This window comes from Amia ocellicauda, chromosome 10 (assembly GCF_036373705.1).
Source record: "Amia ocellicauda isolate fAmiCal2 chromosome 10, fAmiCal2.hap1, whole genome shotgun sequence".
NCBI classification, from domain to species: domain Eukaryota; kingdom Metazoa; phylum Chordata; class Actinopteri; order Amiiformes; family Amiidae; genus Amia; species Amia ocellicauda.
In genome coordinates this window covers 41,036,019-41,051,076 of record NC_089859.1, presented here as the reverse complement: position 1 = coordinate 41,051,076, position 15,058 = coordinate 41,036,019, and positions in this window count along the sequence as shown.

The following is a 15,058-nucleotide window of genomic DNA, read 5'->3' as shown; positions in this document are numbered from 1 at the left end:
TTTCTTGGCAGACGCCCTTATCCAGGGCGACTTACAACATAACTGCAAAAATACAGTGAAGTACAATCAATCAATCAATCCATTTTTATTTGTATAGCGCCCTTCGCAGGGTAGCCACAGAGTGCTATACAGACTGGTAAACATACAACAAACATACAGCAAAATAAAAAACATAAATACAATAAAATCAAATATAGACCTGTAAACATTTTACATGATCTAGAATAAAGTGAGTGAACATTTAAGTAAATAAAGCATTTAGGAACGGAGGAGAGAAAAACAAGAAAACTCCTAAGGATGGCATGTAGGAGAAAATGAATCTCTGGGGGTCCACGGCCTAGGGCCTAGGCCTAATGGTTGCCTCCCCTCCAGGCAGTATACTTATTACAGCAGCAAGGAGATCAGAAAGTTCTTTATCGGTGCTGCTGGCTGTGGTCTTCCCTGTGGAGGAGGCCTCTCGCTGGCCATCGGGGGTGGAGGGTTTGGACCATCAATAGGCTTTGGGTTGTGATGGCTCATCAAACCTTGGGTGTGGATGCCCCGTTGACCCTCCATTGTGAGGTGCTTCTGGGATGGGTTGTGCCTCATCAGACGGGTAGGGAGGTGCCAGTCCCTTTAGTGCTTTAAATGTTAATAAGAGCACTTTAAAGTCTATCCTGTAGTGCACGGGCAGCCAGTGAAGAGAAGCCAATACTGGAGTGATGTGTTCATGTTTTTATGTTTTTGTTAGGATTCTTGCAGCAGCATTTTGGACTGAAGTGCACAAATAGCTCTGTTTGTGCTGCCTGACAGAATGGCATTACAGTAGTCCAATCTAGATGTAACAAATGCGTGTATCAATTTCTCAGTGTCCTGTAACGAGAGGAATTGTCTTAGTCTAGCAATGTTTCTAAGCTGGAGGAAGGAAGATCTCGACACATTCTGAATGTGTGATTCAAAAGATAGATTATGATCACAGATGACACCCAGGTTTCATGCCATCCCCTTAGGGGAGAAATTAAAGTTATCATTACTCAGTTTTGTTAGTGAATGATGAAAAATTATGAAATTATGACTTCTGTTTTGTCAGAATTAAGCATAAGAATTTTTTTTCTCATCCATGTTTTAATCTCAGACAGACAGCAGATTCGTTTTTCTAGGTCTATGGTGTTGTTAGGATTTACTGACAGATATAATTGTGTGTCGTCTGCGTAACTGTGAAAGTTAATATTATGTCGTCGAATGATATCACCTAAAGGGAGCATGTACAATGAAAAAAGTATAGGTCCGAGGACTGAGCCCTGTGGGACTCCGTACTTAACCTCAGTTAAATTTGAGTGGTTCTCGTTAATCTGTGCATATTGGAGTCTGTTTGACAGATATGATTTAAACCATGAAAGCACATTGCGAGATAGGCCAATACGGTTTTCTAAGCGGTGTATCAAGATTTTGTGGTCGATTGTGTCAAAAGCCGCACTTAAGTCTAATAAAATAATAACACTGGTGTGCCCTACATTGGAGGACTGAAACACGTCATTCAATACTTTTAACAGGGCCGTTTCTGTACTAAGGCCGGAACGGAAGCCTGATTGAAATTCTTCATAAAGATGATTATCGGTTAAAAAAGCTTGCAGTTGGTTTTCAACTACTTTCTCTAGAACCTTAGAAAGGAAGGGAAGGTTTGAGATAGGTCGATAGTGTTTAAGTTGGTTAGGGTCGACACTGGGTTTCTTAAGAAGTGGTTTAATTACAGCTATTTTAAATGATTCAGGAACAGATCCTGAGAATAAAGAGACATTGATAATATTGTGTATTCTGTGAATAATTCATGGCAGAGATTGTTTTAGCAGTTTAGTGCGTATAGGGTCTAGTGCGCAGGTTGTTGTTTTCATTTTAGTAATTAAGGAGACCAATTCCTGGTGATTTACTACGTTAAACGAGTCCAAGGTAGGCAGGGGCTGTGAAGGACTGCATGTGTCAGCTATAGTATCTGTGTATGTTTCCTGTTCTATCTGTTTTCTAATGCTGTTAACTTTGCTATTGAAATGATCCATGAAGTCACTACAGGTGAAATTGGGGGGGATGACCTCTGAAGGCTTTACCTTCTGGTTAGTAAGTGTCGCTATTGTATTAGAAAGAAAACGCGGGTTATTCTTATGCGTCTCTATTAAATTGGAGTAGTAGGCAGACCTAGCAGAGGACAGGGCCTGCTTGTATCTTATTATACTGTCATTCCATGCCATGTGAAGACCTCTAGTTTTGATTCTCTCCATTTACGCTCACATCTACGGCATTCTGTTTTAAGTGAGCGAGTGTGTTCGTCAAACCACGGTGAGTGTTTTGTTGGTTTTTATTTGTCGTGTCCTTAATGGGGCTACTAAAGCAGTGCTTAGTGTATTGTTGAAATTATTTAATAATTCATCTGCAGATCCTTCTTTTGATAAAGCTAGCATTTGGCAACAGGGTAGTGAATTTATGAATAGCAGTGGGATTTAGGCAGCGAGTTTCTATGTTCCTTTCCGTGTGTCTAATTCTACTCCTCCTACAAGGCAATCAATCATTACAAATTAAATTTAGCTAAAACAGCAATTCAAAATAATACATTTTACAATTTTCAATTTACAATTTACACAAGTACAGTAAGTGACATCCTACATCCTTGACAGTGAAAGCTAAGTGCTGTCAAGATGTAGGGTCACAGTCAAGGGCTACGGGAAAGGGAGCAAGGAGGAAAATAATCAAGAACGCGAGAAGCATAATACAACTGTGAAGTGCTATCTAGCAGGGATAGAGGACTAATATTACAAGTGCTGTCGGAAGAGATGCGTCTTGAGTAAGTGCCGGAATGAGGTCAAGGACTCTGCTGTTTTGACTTCGGTGGGCAGGTCGTTCCACCATTTAGGTGCCAGGGATGAGAAGGAGCGGTTCTGGAGGAGGCAGAGTTGGTCTATACAACTGGGTATTTTACTGGAGCAATCTAAGTGAAGTACCTTGCTCAAGGGTACAACAGCACTGCCCCACCTGGGATTTGAACCCAAAACCCACAATATGAGTCCAGAGCCCTAAGCACTACTCCACAGTGTTGCATTAATCACAGACTGTACCAAGGCTCCATGTGATTCTTTATTGCACTTATACTGTTATTATTGTTTATTTGATTTAATTTTAATTATTCACTGATTGAGTCGTGTTCTCAAATTGTTTGTTTTCATTGATTGTATTCACTGATTGATTGACTTTAATTGATATTCACTATTATTGAACAGGCAGAAGCTTTGATCCCCGATGCGGCGCACCTGCATCACTGAGCAGCGGCCGCCTTCCCTCATGGCCACTACACCTGTGGACACTCAGCTGGAGATAAAGGCTGCCCTGCCAGAACAAAGGGGCACGGCGGAGCACCAGCAGGGACAGTGACTGCGGGACGGGTTACAGAGGAGAGGATATCGGCTGTGAGGGTGCCAGCCGGTAGGCACTAACTCCTCGCAGGGTCGGAGCGGGTCCCTGCAGATCGGGAGCTGCCTGGAGAAACATTAGCCGCTGGACGCAGTGACTCGACAGCGACAAGAGGATCTAAGGGACTATTACTGGCCAGAGACATTGACTTGGCTTCTACAAGACTGTATTCCTGGACTTGCCTTCTTGGCTCTGCGGTTTCCAGCTTCTCGGCGATAGACGGCACTTTGGGGCTCCGGACCAGCAGCCGGAGGGAGAAGCACATAGCGGACGGGTGAGAGGGACGCGCTCAATATCCCTGTGAGCTTGTGATCGCAGCACTTGCCAGTGAGCGAGCGTGTCCTCCTCCTGAGACTGCTCTTTGTCCTGGATTGGGGCTGCTTGTGCGGACGAGCTGCTCGTTTGTGAGGATCTCTAGCCTGGGACGGAACCGGAGGCCGAGCCGGGTTGGGACTGTGTAATTGAGACCATTCTCTCGCCATTCTCCATCGTTTCATACATACGTTTTTTGATTGTGAATATAGGGGGTATTGTCTGGGCTTAGTTTTATTTGGGAATTTAGTATAGTTTATTATATTTTCAGCTTTTGTATAGGTTTCTGTATTTTTATTTTTGCCCAGGTGATTAAAGGCAATTTTAATTGTAAAAAAAACATTGAGAGAACGGTCAGATTTCGTGCCCTGCTAGTTGCCCCTGTTGTATTGTACATGGTGAATTTTATTTAATGGACTAGAATAAGACCTTTCTTATTTACTGGTGACGTCTGTCCTGGGACCTTACCTGCAGGGGGAAATAAGTGAGTGGGAGCGAGTCCCCACCTCGCGTAACTCAGTTGGGATGGCGTAGCGAGACTTCATGCGACCCAGTCAGAGGTGATTCTAGGGTATGTGGGGGCCCCAGGCAAAATAAATCCTGATGGTGAAGCCAGGGAGAGCATGGTGGGGTTTCCCATTTGCGACACCCCTGGACCCACTGTTCACTGCCACGCGTGACAATTTTCAGGTTTTTCTGAATGCTTAAACACTAACAGTGATTCTTGAAGTACTATCTCTGAAATAATTAACACTTTTAGGCAATGTATTTAACAAGTGAGCAATGGGTTCAATCAAATATGAGCTGTTATACTGTTGCAGGTATAATTGGGATATTTTGAGATGGAAACCGGTAAGTGCTGTAGTCTTACTGGTACAGTAATATGTACTGTACTTTCATAATGAGAAGGATCTCTCACTACAGTTTCTCAGTCGTTTATACACTGTGACCGAAAGCATGCACAGAGTGATCCGAGGTTCAAGCTAACATCCCAGAACCACTTCTGCAGGACTATGCACACCTTCACCTTGCTTCAACTCAATTGGTGAGTCCAGTTCACTCATGTTGCAAAACATTACTCGCAACTCTCAATGTGTTGGCACAATTGTCATTGAGAAAACACCTGTACCTTTTGTGCAATACATGAGTCATCAGACAAAACTCAAAGTGCTAATGTACTACAACACACTTCACGTCTGCAAACCCATCCATCCATTTTCAAAACACACAATTCCTGTGAGGGTCGCAGGGCAGCCAGAGCCGATCCCGGCAGTGATAGGGCACAAGGCAGGAATACAACCAGGACAGGATGCCAGGCCATCGCTGGGCAACATATACACAGCAATTTAACATAACCTAAACTGCATGTCTTTGGACAGTGGGAGGAAACTGCAGAGCCTGGAGAAAACCCACACGGCACATGGCAAATAATGCGATTAGACTCAGAGAAATCCAAACGTGTATAATAGAGGATAATGGGATGTTTCAGAACATAGACCATGTTTCAATATCCACTATTGATCGTTTGCTGAGAAGGCACAGGATGAGCATGAAGCAAATATATCGTGTACCATTTGAGAGGAACTCTGATCGTGTGAAAGAGATGTGCTACTTTTACATGCAAGTGAGTATGAAACTGTTTCCAGTACTATTGTGCACTTAGAAGAGACAGAGGTCCAGGAAGTGCAGTAATGCACCATGTTCTAATCACTGTTCCTACATGGTCAGAGAATACTCAAGCTTGATGCCAGCGATGACCACATTGAGTTCATCTATGTGGACGAGGTAGGATTCAAGAGGCGGTGCTGGGGAAGGAACATCATTGGCCAGCAAGCAGGTCCCTGGCCAAAGGGGTGGAAACATAACCATGTGGGCTGCTATCAGTCATTGCATTTTGTTGCTTGTTATATATAAATACATTGATAATTTTTGGGTAGGCAGGATCATCCATGCATCCATCCATTTTCAAAACCACTTAGGGTCGCAGGGAAGCTGGAGCTGATCCTAGCACGCATAGGGTGCAAGGCAGGAACACACCCAGGGCAGGATGCCAGGCCAGCACTGGGCAACACACACACACACATACAGGGCAATTTAGTATGGCCAATTAAGCTAACCCACATGTCGTTGGACGGTGGGAGGAAACCCACATGTACCCGGGGAAAACATGCAAACTCCATACAGACAGGCAACCCAAGCTGGGTCTTGAACCTGGGACCCCTAGAGCTGTAAGGCAACACACCACTGTGCCACGACTGGCCAGGATCAAACATTGTATAATATAAAGTTCTTTACTGTCTGTGTTGATGGATTCTTTTTGTTTTCCTACATGAATCTTCCATTTTGAGGAGAGAGTTTTATTTTTCTAAACACAGTGTATTCTTAATGCTCAGTGTGAGAAACAGATATGATGTATGTGTGTGTGATTCTGACCCAATTCTTTGATTTTGAGGGCTGTGTATATAGTTTTTAGGCCAGAATTTTCCCCTGTGTGTGTTTAGCAGATGTGACTTTTTATTATGGGCATTGTGTTAACAGTTTAGGAGTATTGTGGTATAATAGTGTGTATGCAATTGGGAAAAACTATAAAACCATTGAAATGTTTTTAGAGAACTGCAAGAAAACCAGTATCTGGTCGAATGTTCACCCCAGAGCAGGAAACGCACATTGTAAATATAAAATAACTGCATCACACTCAGAGAACTGCAGGACCACATAATGGCAGATAACACACATTCCACAACATCAACAGAGTGAGTCTCTCGGCACTCTCTCGTCTACTGAAACTTAATAGAATTGGGATGAAGCAGCTATACAGAGTTCCTTTCGAACAAAACTCAGACCGTGTAAAACAACTGAGATATGAATATCTGCACGTAAGCTATACTATCCTATCATTGGTACTGGATCTGGAAGTGCACGGTGCTACATCATATTGACTGATCCCTGTCTTTTCATACTGTGCTACATTGTTTTGTCATGGAGCTAGAAGCAGATTCAGTGCATCGTGAGCTAATATATGTGGACGAGGCAGGTTTCAATCTTGCAAAAACAAGCGGCCACGGCAGAAATATCATCGGACACCGTGCAATCATCAACATCCCAGGACAACGTGGTGGCAACGTAACAATGTGTGCGGTCCTTCACCATCATGCAATCCTTGGCCCATACAACACTGCACACATCATCACATTTCTGGACACCCTCCACAAACAGACTAATCCCTAATGACTGGGTGCCAGAAAAGCCCAGGTACGTTATCATCTGGGACAATGTTAGTTTCCACCGGGCTGCTGTGGTCCGCAATTGGTTCACAGGTCACCCACTTTTCATCAAACTCAATCGCCCCCATAATCTGCGTTCTTGAATCCTATTGAAGAATTCTTCTCTGTATGACGTTGGAAGGTGTATGATCGCCAGCCCCACCAACGCATACCCCTTCTACAGGCAATGGAGGAGGCTTGTGGAGACATCGATCAGGGGTCATGCCAGGCCTGGATATGGCACTCCAAGCGATACTTTCCATGCTGCCTGGCTCAAGACAACATCGCATGTGATGTGGATGAAGTCTTATGGCCAGACCCACAAAGAAGGTGAGATGTAGCCTAATTTTTTCTGTTCTTTTTCCTAGCACAAATGTCTTTTCTTCTACTGCATTTTTGTTGTTTGAGGAGTGTTAGAACATTGAGAGAAAGAAAAAAAAACATTCCCCTTATTTGTATTGATAATGGGTTACAGTGAGGGAAAAAAGTATTTGATTCCCTGCTGATTTTGTACGTTTAAGAGAGTGCTCCCTTTAAGAGAGTGCTCCTAACCTCAGCTCATTACCTGTATTAAAGACACCTGGGAGCCAGAAATCTTGCTGATTGATAGGGGATCAAATACTTATTTCCCTCATTAACATGCAAATCAATTTATAACTTTTTTGAAATGCGTTTTTCTGGATTTTTTTGTTGTTATTCTGTCTCTCACTGTTAAAATACACCTACCATTAAAATTATAGACTGATCATTTTTTTGTCAGTGGGCAAACGTACAAAATCAGCAGGGGATCAAATACTTTTTTCCCCTCACTGTATGTTCGGGAATACACATTATTAGTATTATTTTTATTTCTTGGCAGACGCTCTTATCCAGGGCGACTTACAAAATAGAAGCGCAATACAAAGTGCAAGAATACAATTCAGTACAAGGCATCAAACATTACAAATTCAAATTTACATTATACAAGGCAATTCAAAACATAATACATTTTACAACTTCCAATTTACACAAGTAAATACAATAAGTAAAGTCATACATCCTGGAAAGTGAAAGCTAAGTGCTGTCAAGATGTTAGGTCCCAGTCAAGGGCTACGGGAAAGGGAGCAAGGGGGAAATCAATAATACAAGTATTAGTAATACAAGGCAAGAAGCATGGTAAAATGTTGTGAAGTGCTACCTTACAGGAGAGTAAAGGGACTAATATTACAACTAATATATCCTTCCGGCGCTAACTCAAGACATCTTTTCAGACAGTACTTGTAATATTAGTCCCTTTAATCCCCGTTAGATAGCACTTCATAGCATTTTGTCATGCTTCTTGGATTATTGATTGATTTTCCTCCTTGCTCCCTTTCCTGTAACCCTTGACTGTACCTTACATCTTGACAGCACTTAGCTTTACTTTCCAGGATGTATGTCCGCACTTACTGCACTTAACTGTATAAATTGGAAGTTGTAAAATGTATTATATCTTGAATTGCTTTGTTTAATGTAAATTTGAATCTGTAATGTTTGATGCCTTGTATTTAACTGTATTCTTGCACTTTGTATTGCACTTATTTTATAAGTCGCCCTGGATAAGGGCGTCTGCCAAGAAATAAAAAAAAATAATAATATTGTGTCGGTATCGGGAGCCAGTGGCGGGAGCGGAGCAGTGGAGTAGTGTGTGCGAGGGAAAGAGATTACCAGGCGAGCCGCAGAGTTCTGGATGAGCTGGAGTGGCGGGTAGTAGTTGCAGGCAGGCCGGCCAGGAGGGAGTTGCAGTAGTCCAGGCGGGAGAGGACCAGTGACTGGACGAGCAGCTGAGTCAAGAAGTTGGTGCGGAAGGGACGGATTCGGCGTATGTTGCTCAGGAAGAATCTGCAGGTGCCTTTCAGTGTGGTGATGTGCTGGGTGTAGGAGAGCGCAGGATCAAGAATGACTCCTAGATTTTTAGCGGAAGAAGCAGGAGAAAGTGTGGTGGATTCCAAGGGGATTGAGATGGGGAGATCAGCAGAAGGTGAGGAAGAGTGGGGGAAAAAAAGGAGATCCGATTTAGAGAGGTTGAGCTTGAGGTGGTGTGACTGCATCCAGGCGGAGATAGCAGACAAACAGGAAGAGATGCGAGAAGGGATGAGAGGGTCAGAAGAGGGAAAAGACAGGAAGATCTGGGCATCATCTGCATAGAAGTGGTAGGAGAAACCATGGGATGCGATGAGGGGGCCCAGGGAGCGAGTGTAGAGAGAGAACAGGAGCGGGCCCAGGATGGAGCCTTGGGGTACGTCTATGAGGAGAGGTTGGGGGGTGGATGAGGAACCTTGCCATGTCACTTGGTAGGTCCAGTCGTTGAGGTAGGAGGAGATCCAGGTGAGAGCAGTTCCAGAGATACCGAGGTCAGCGAGGTAGGAGAGGAGGATGGAGTGATCGACAGTGTCAAATGCTGCAGAGAGATCAAGGAGGATGAGGACTGAGGAGAGGGAGGCCGCCCGAGCACACCGGGGGGAGTCAGTGACTGCCAGGAGAGCCGTCTCGGTGGTGATTCTGAGTCTGAGATGTCCAGGGGTGTCACGAAGAGTTGCGAAGGGGAACAGCCTCTAGACAAGATGAGGTCTAACTGGCAGCCTGCACTGTGAGTGGGTGGAGACGGAGAGAGAGAAGTTAAAGGAGTAAAAGAGAGGAAGAAATCCGGCAGAGTGGGAGGGTTTGGAGAGGATGGTAGGTGAGGACAGCGAGGGGAGGGAGGAGAGAAGAAAGTCGAGTTCATCCAGGAAGGTGGTGAGTGGACCAGGAGGACAGTAGAGAACTAGAAGAAAGAGGTGAGAGGGAATTCAAAGCTGTTGGAGGCGATAGAGGAGAGAGAGGGGGGTGGCACAGAGAATAGCAGAGAAGGGGAGAGCAGGAGCCCTATTCCCCCCCCACCCAGTAAGACAGGGGGAGTGGGACAGGACAAACACAGAGGATAAGGCAGCAGGGGTGGATGAGTTCTCCGGGGAGATCCATGTCTCAGTGAGAGCGAGGAAATCCAGAGAGTGGTGGGAGGCGAAGGCGGAGATGAAGTCGGCCTTGTTGGAAGCATACGTTACACATTTGGATGCCTGTGTGTATGTGTGTTTACTACATGTATGAATAAACTTTATTGCAAACTGCTATGCCCTGTACATGAAAAAGCAAAAGCCACAAGTGTTTTTCATTTATACTATCATTCATGCTTAGTTGGCGCTTTGTGTGCCTATTCAAATAATGGTTTGTGTGTACTGTATTGCATACGCAACCTATCGTTATCTTTCAAGTCGGAAGCACTGCCCAAGGGGGAGGGGTTGCTGTATAACAAAGCCGTCGCAGGGGCGGAGGCAGCGAGCTGATAAGGGAGCCTGCCACGAGGTGCACCGCAAGGGTGCCTAGGCAACACAACTCCAGACAGTTACCTCAGGGATCCCGTAGGGCCGCACCTGAGCCGTCCAGGAGCGAGGACCATAGTCACGCTCTACCGGGAGCTGTCTGCTATCTGCATATACAAAGCAGGGCTACAGAGGTTAACTCTTATGCCCTCCACTTACAAGAACAAGGCCGGCTGCTCTACTAGTGCAGCTAGGAGCGAGGCCGTAATCTACTTGCACAATGTCTGGTGTAGGCAATCAAGCACTTGTGCGGCCTCCGCGCAATATCATGGCAGTGGACCCCTGATCCAATAGGAGCGGGTCACAGACCCAATGAGAAAAATACAATATAATACATAGCTGGCTAATCAGAAAGAGTAGCCGAGCTGAACAATATACAATATAAACATATCGCATGACAGGAAGACAGGACAGGAAAACTTCGGAGGTTTCAGGAGAAGCATGCAATCTGACTTAATGTTTCAAAATAGCCCTATTGTAAATATAAACCAAAGATATTAAATGTTGTAATTTCCAAAACAGGGCAGTTGCCATAATATCAGGTACTGTCAAATGTTCTCTAGCCGAAAACTGTTTTTTTCAGTTTGTTACGCCATGGCGTCCAACTCGTAACACCTTTTTTCACTATGTCACCATAGAGACATTTCAAGCCAGGCAGTTTATTAGGTTTACAAATAATAATAAATAATCTAACTGCTGTTTGACGTCTCCCATGTCAGCTTCTCCTTGTACTGCTTCGAGACAGGACAGAAGATTGCTTTAGTTTCTATGTCGCCACAGTTTCAATGAAGGCACTGTTCCTCGGAAGATGTCACAGAAAATATACAGTATCCTCTTGGACTGGGGCTGGTATTGCGAGACCATGACCGTGCAGGCCCCACACCCCCATCTCCACAGCCATACTTCGTCCCAGTCAGCCTCACTGCGGAGACAAAGGAGTCAAGGAAAAACATCCTTGGCAAGAATTCATGAGCTCGGCAGGATGACGCAAAGAAGGAAATACTACAGAGTAACGAAACAATCACCAATCTAGATGTACACGTAATGTCACTTAAGGAAATATTGAAAGTTTAAAGTTTTTAAATACTGATTATCCCCCAGTCCATTATACTGTGGGTGCAAATATTATATTTCCTCATAGTTTACATTTGCTTACTATAGTATGTTTTTCCAAGGTTTTGCATGTAAACAATACATTAGCTGGTCTTCTCTTATAATATTATTATTGTTATACTGTTTAAAGTTATTGTATCCTATAGGGTATAAAGTTAAAAGTCACACATAAAAGAAAACAACAACATGCCAAAAAATGCAACGAAGTATCCCATAACCACAATATGTAATCTTTACATGCAAAAGTTAATAGAAACAAGAATATCGAAGTTGCCATGGTAAGAATACATAATGTCTCCGTATAGAATAGTATTCAAAGTTATACAGTATATCTAACCTTTAATTAGTTATTTTAAATCAAACTTATGTGTAATGATTGTAGGCTATTCATATTGCAGATATTAAACAACTAAAAACATGATCCTAAGTCAAACTCACTAACAAGCCATTCAGCGGTGGTTCTAGCCCCTTTCATCTCGGGGGGCATGGCTGGGGCCAGTTGTAATCGTAGCGGGGCCATCATCGGGGGGGTGTATTGTCCATGATGTTAGTGGTGGGGGGGGTGCTGACAGTGTTTTGTCCACGGTGCCAGTTAGGGGGGCCACAGGGGGTATGTGCCAAATTTGAGGTATGTGCCTATCCTGCGTTTTCTTTTCTTTCTTATTTCTTTTTTTTTTTACATACCAAAGTAAAGCTGTGACCTTATTTGGCAAAGTAGGGTTCAGGATTTAAATTCACAGTGGCTACCTGAACTAACAGTAATGGGGCACACAACAAGTAAACAGAGAAAATAACTACACTATTCCTACCCTCCCAAATCTTACAGGACAGGTGAGATGCCCCTACTCCAAGATACTTATACAATAGAAAAACTATGGTAATAATAATATAGCCCAAGACAAAAAATATTAATCTTTCTAGACTGTATTAAAGTTCAGCACTTCGGAAAAATAGAATTATTTTGTATTTCAATAAAACAAAAATAATTACTGGTATCCACACACCCAACCAATGTAAATGTCACGGACGGTGTTAATTAGCTCCTTAATCACCATTACTTATTATATTTATATTTCACTTCACTTTATGCAATATGGCTTGTGTATTTTGTTTGGTTCTATATTGCCATTATTTTGTGTGTTGATTATCTTTCACTTTATTGTTTAATTTGTTATTCACTTAGTATTATTTTGATTGTTTGCACGCGTGCCTTATTATTTGTGTTTCTTTGAGCCAATCACCACCGCACAACTCACCTGGGTCCACCTGCACTCTTCACACGCGTCCCCACTTAATCACCCTGCCCTGGGAGAGGAGAGGAGGGAGCGTCTGATACGAGCCGCAGAGACCTCCCACATTGGAAAGTGGACTTCAGCAGACAGGAGGGGAGGTGGCAGACCTGGGAGCAGGACCCAGATCAACACGGCGCACAGGGACAGAATAGTGATGTCGTTCGCGAATGTGCCGGGTCCCGTCTGAGAAAGGATGTCTGTTCTTATGTTTTTATTTCTTATAAATTAATACAAGACAGAATAAAAGTATGAATGTTGTGTTGATGTGCTGCGTATGATGACATTGTCCCGGTGCTCCCGTTTGGTGCAGCACACACACCTCAACACAACATTCAGTCAGTGCGAGTGGTGCGGCCGAGCAGTGTGGCGAAAAGTTCATCTTTAATTACGGGTCAGAAAACAAGATGAGTGACAGGCACAAACGAAGTAGCATTTGGATGCATTTTGATAATATAAACAACAAAGGCAGAATGTAAAAATTGTAAAGTATCATATCAAGCAGGGTCTACTAACAACCTTCACAGACACATTAGAATTATAAATCCATCAATGCAGTTGGAAGAAAACAGGCAAGCTAGCATGCCTGCTACTGAAAATGAAAATACCTGTGCGATTACTGGAACCATTGCTGCTGCAGTGCTCACAGCCACCCCTCAGGCATCAGGTACTGCGACCTATTGCAACCCATAGTTCTATATTCCAATTTATGCCAAAGGCCATGACCCCAGCAAGACCAAACACAATTGATGAGGTATTGGCTAAAATTATTGCAAGGGAATTCCAACCATTCTCAGTCGTGGAGGACAAGGGATTTAGAAGCTACACCCATGCTCTCAATCCAATGTATGTTCTTCCAAGCAGGAAAACACTCTCCCAAACAACTATTCCAAGACTGTATGACAGACAATGTGCTTCACTGCAAGAAAGGGTTAAAAAGGCTACAGCAGTTTGCCTGACAACTGACTGCTGGACATCCAGAGCCACCACTTCCTTCATGTCTGCTACATGTCACTTCATTGAAAATTATAAAAAATGGTGTCCAATCTTCTGGACTGTTTTGAGTTTAGTGGCAGACACACTTCAGATAACTTGGCAGAGGGACTGCTAAGAGTGCAAAAAAAGGGTGGCAAGTAGAAAACAAAGTGGATTGCTGTGTTACTGACAACGCAGCTAACATCACCAAAGCTTTTTAACATCTTGAAATGGACCCACCACCCATGTCTCGTGCACACAATCAACCTGGTTGTAAGAGATGCCCTGAAGGTGATGAAGCCCACTGTGAACAAAGTGAAGGCGATGCGGGAATTCTTCCATAAGAGCACACGAGCCACAGAGAAGCTGAAGTCTTCTCAACGCCAGATGGGTATGCCTGAGCTGAGGTCCAAACAAGAAGGTGGAATTCAACATTTCATATGCTGAAACGGGTTCTGGAGTCCAAGGATGCAATCATCTCTACCTTGGCCATTATCAATGCACCTGTTGATGCTCTGAGCCAAGAAGAGTGGGAGGAAGTGCGAGAGACATGCACTGTTCAGGAACCCTTTGAGCAGTCACTGTGGAGATCAGTGCAGACAGGTACAATGGACAACTGTTTTTACATTAGTATTACATAATTGCATATTTGAGGTGCATATTAGAGGGGAATGGCAGTAATAATAGACAAGAATAAACTGAACAAAGTCCATATACCACATAATAAAACAAAGCATAATTCTGAGTTTTCTCTTTTTTTTCAGCTACGTGACAGCCTCCAAAATGCTACTCCTGTGCAAGGGTCTGCAGAGAATAACAGCCCACCACCAGACAGGAGGAACAGTAACCAAAGGGAAAGAGAGAGAGTTGGTGACTGCTCTCTGTGCATCTATGGAAAGAAAGTTCCACAGAATGGAATACAATACCGTTCTCTCAGAAACCACCATAATGGACCCAAGGTTCAAACAGCTGTCCTTCAATGACAACAGAGCTGTTGATGAGGCACCTCAAAGAGTAACAGCAGCAGCAAGATGCAGCCCCAGCAGCCAGCAGGCTACACCACTAGGAGGCCAAGAGGGAGAAGAGGGAGCAGGGGCACTAGAAGTGGAGCCACAAACGTCTGCTGTTTGGAGGTTCTTTGATGAAAGAGCAACAGGAGACACTGCAAGAAGGAATCCCACAGCAGATGCTATACTGGAAGTAAGATCCTATCTTGAAGAGCCCCTTATCCAAAGAGCCACAGACCCGCTGAGCTGGTGGGAGACCGAGGCTTCAGTCTACCCACGACTGGTCA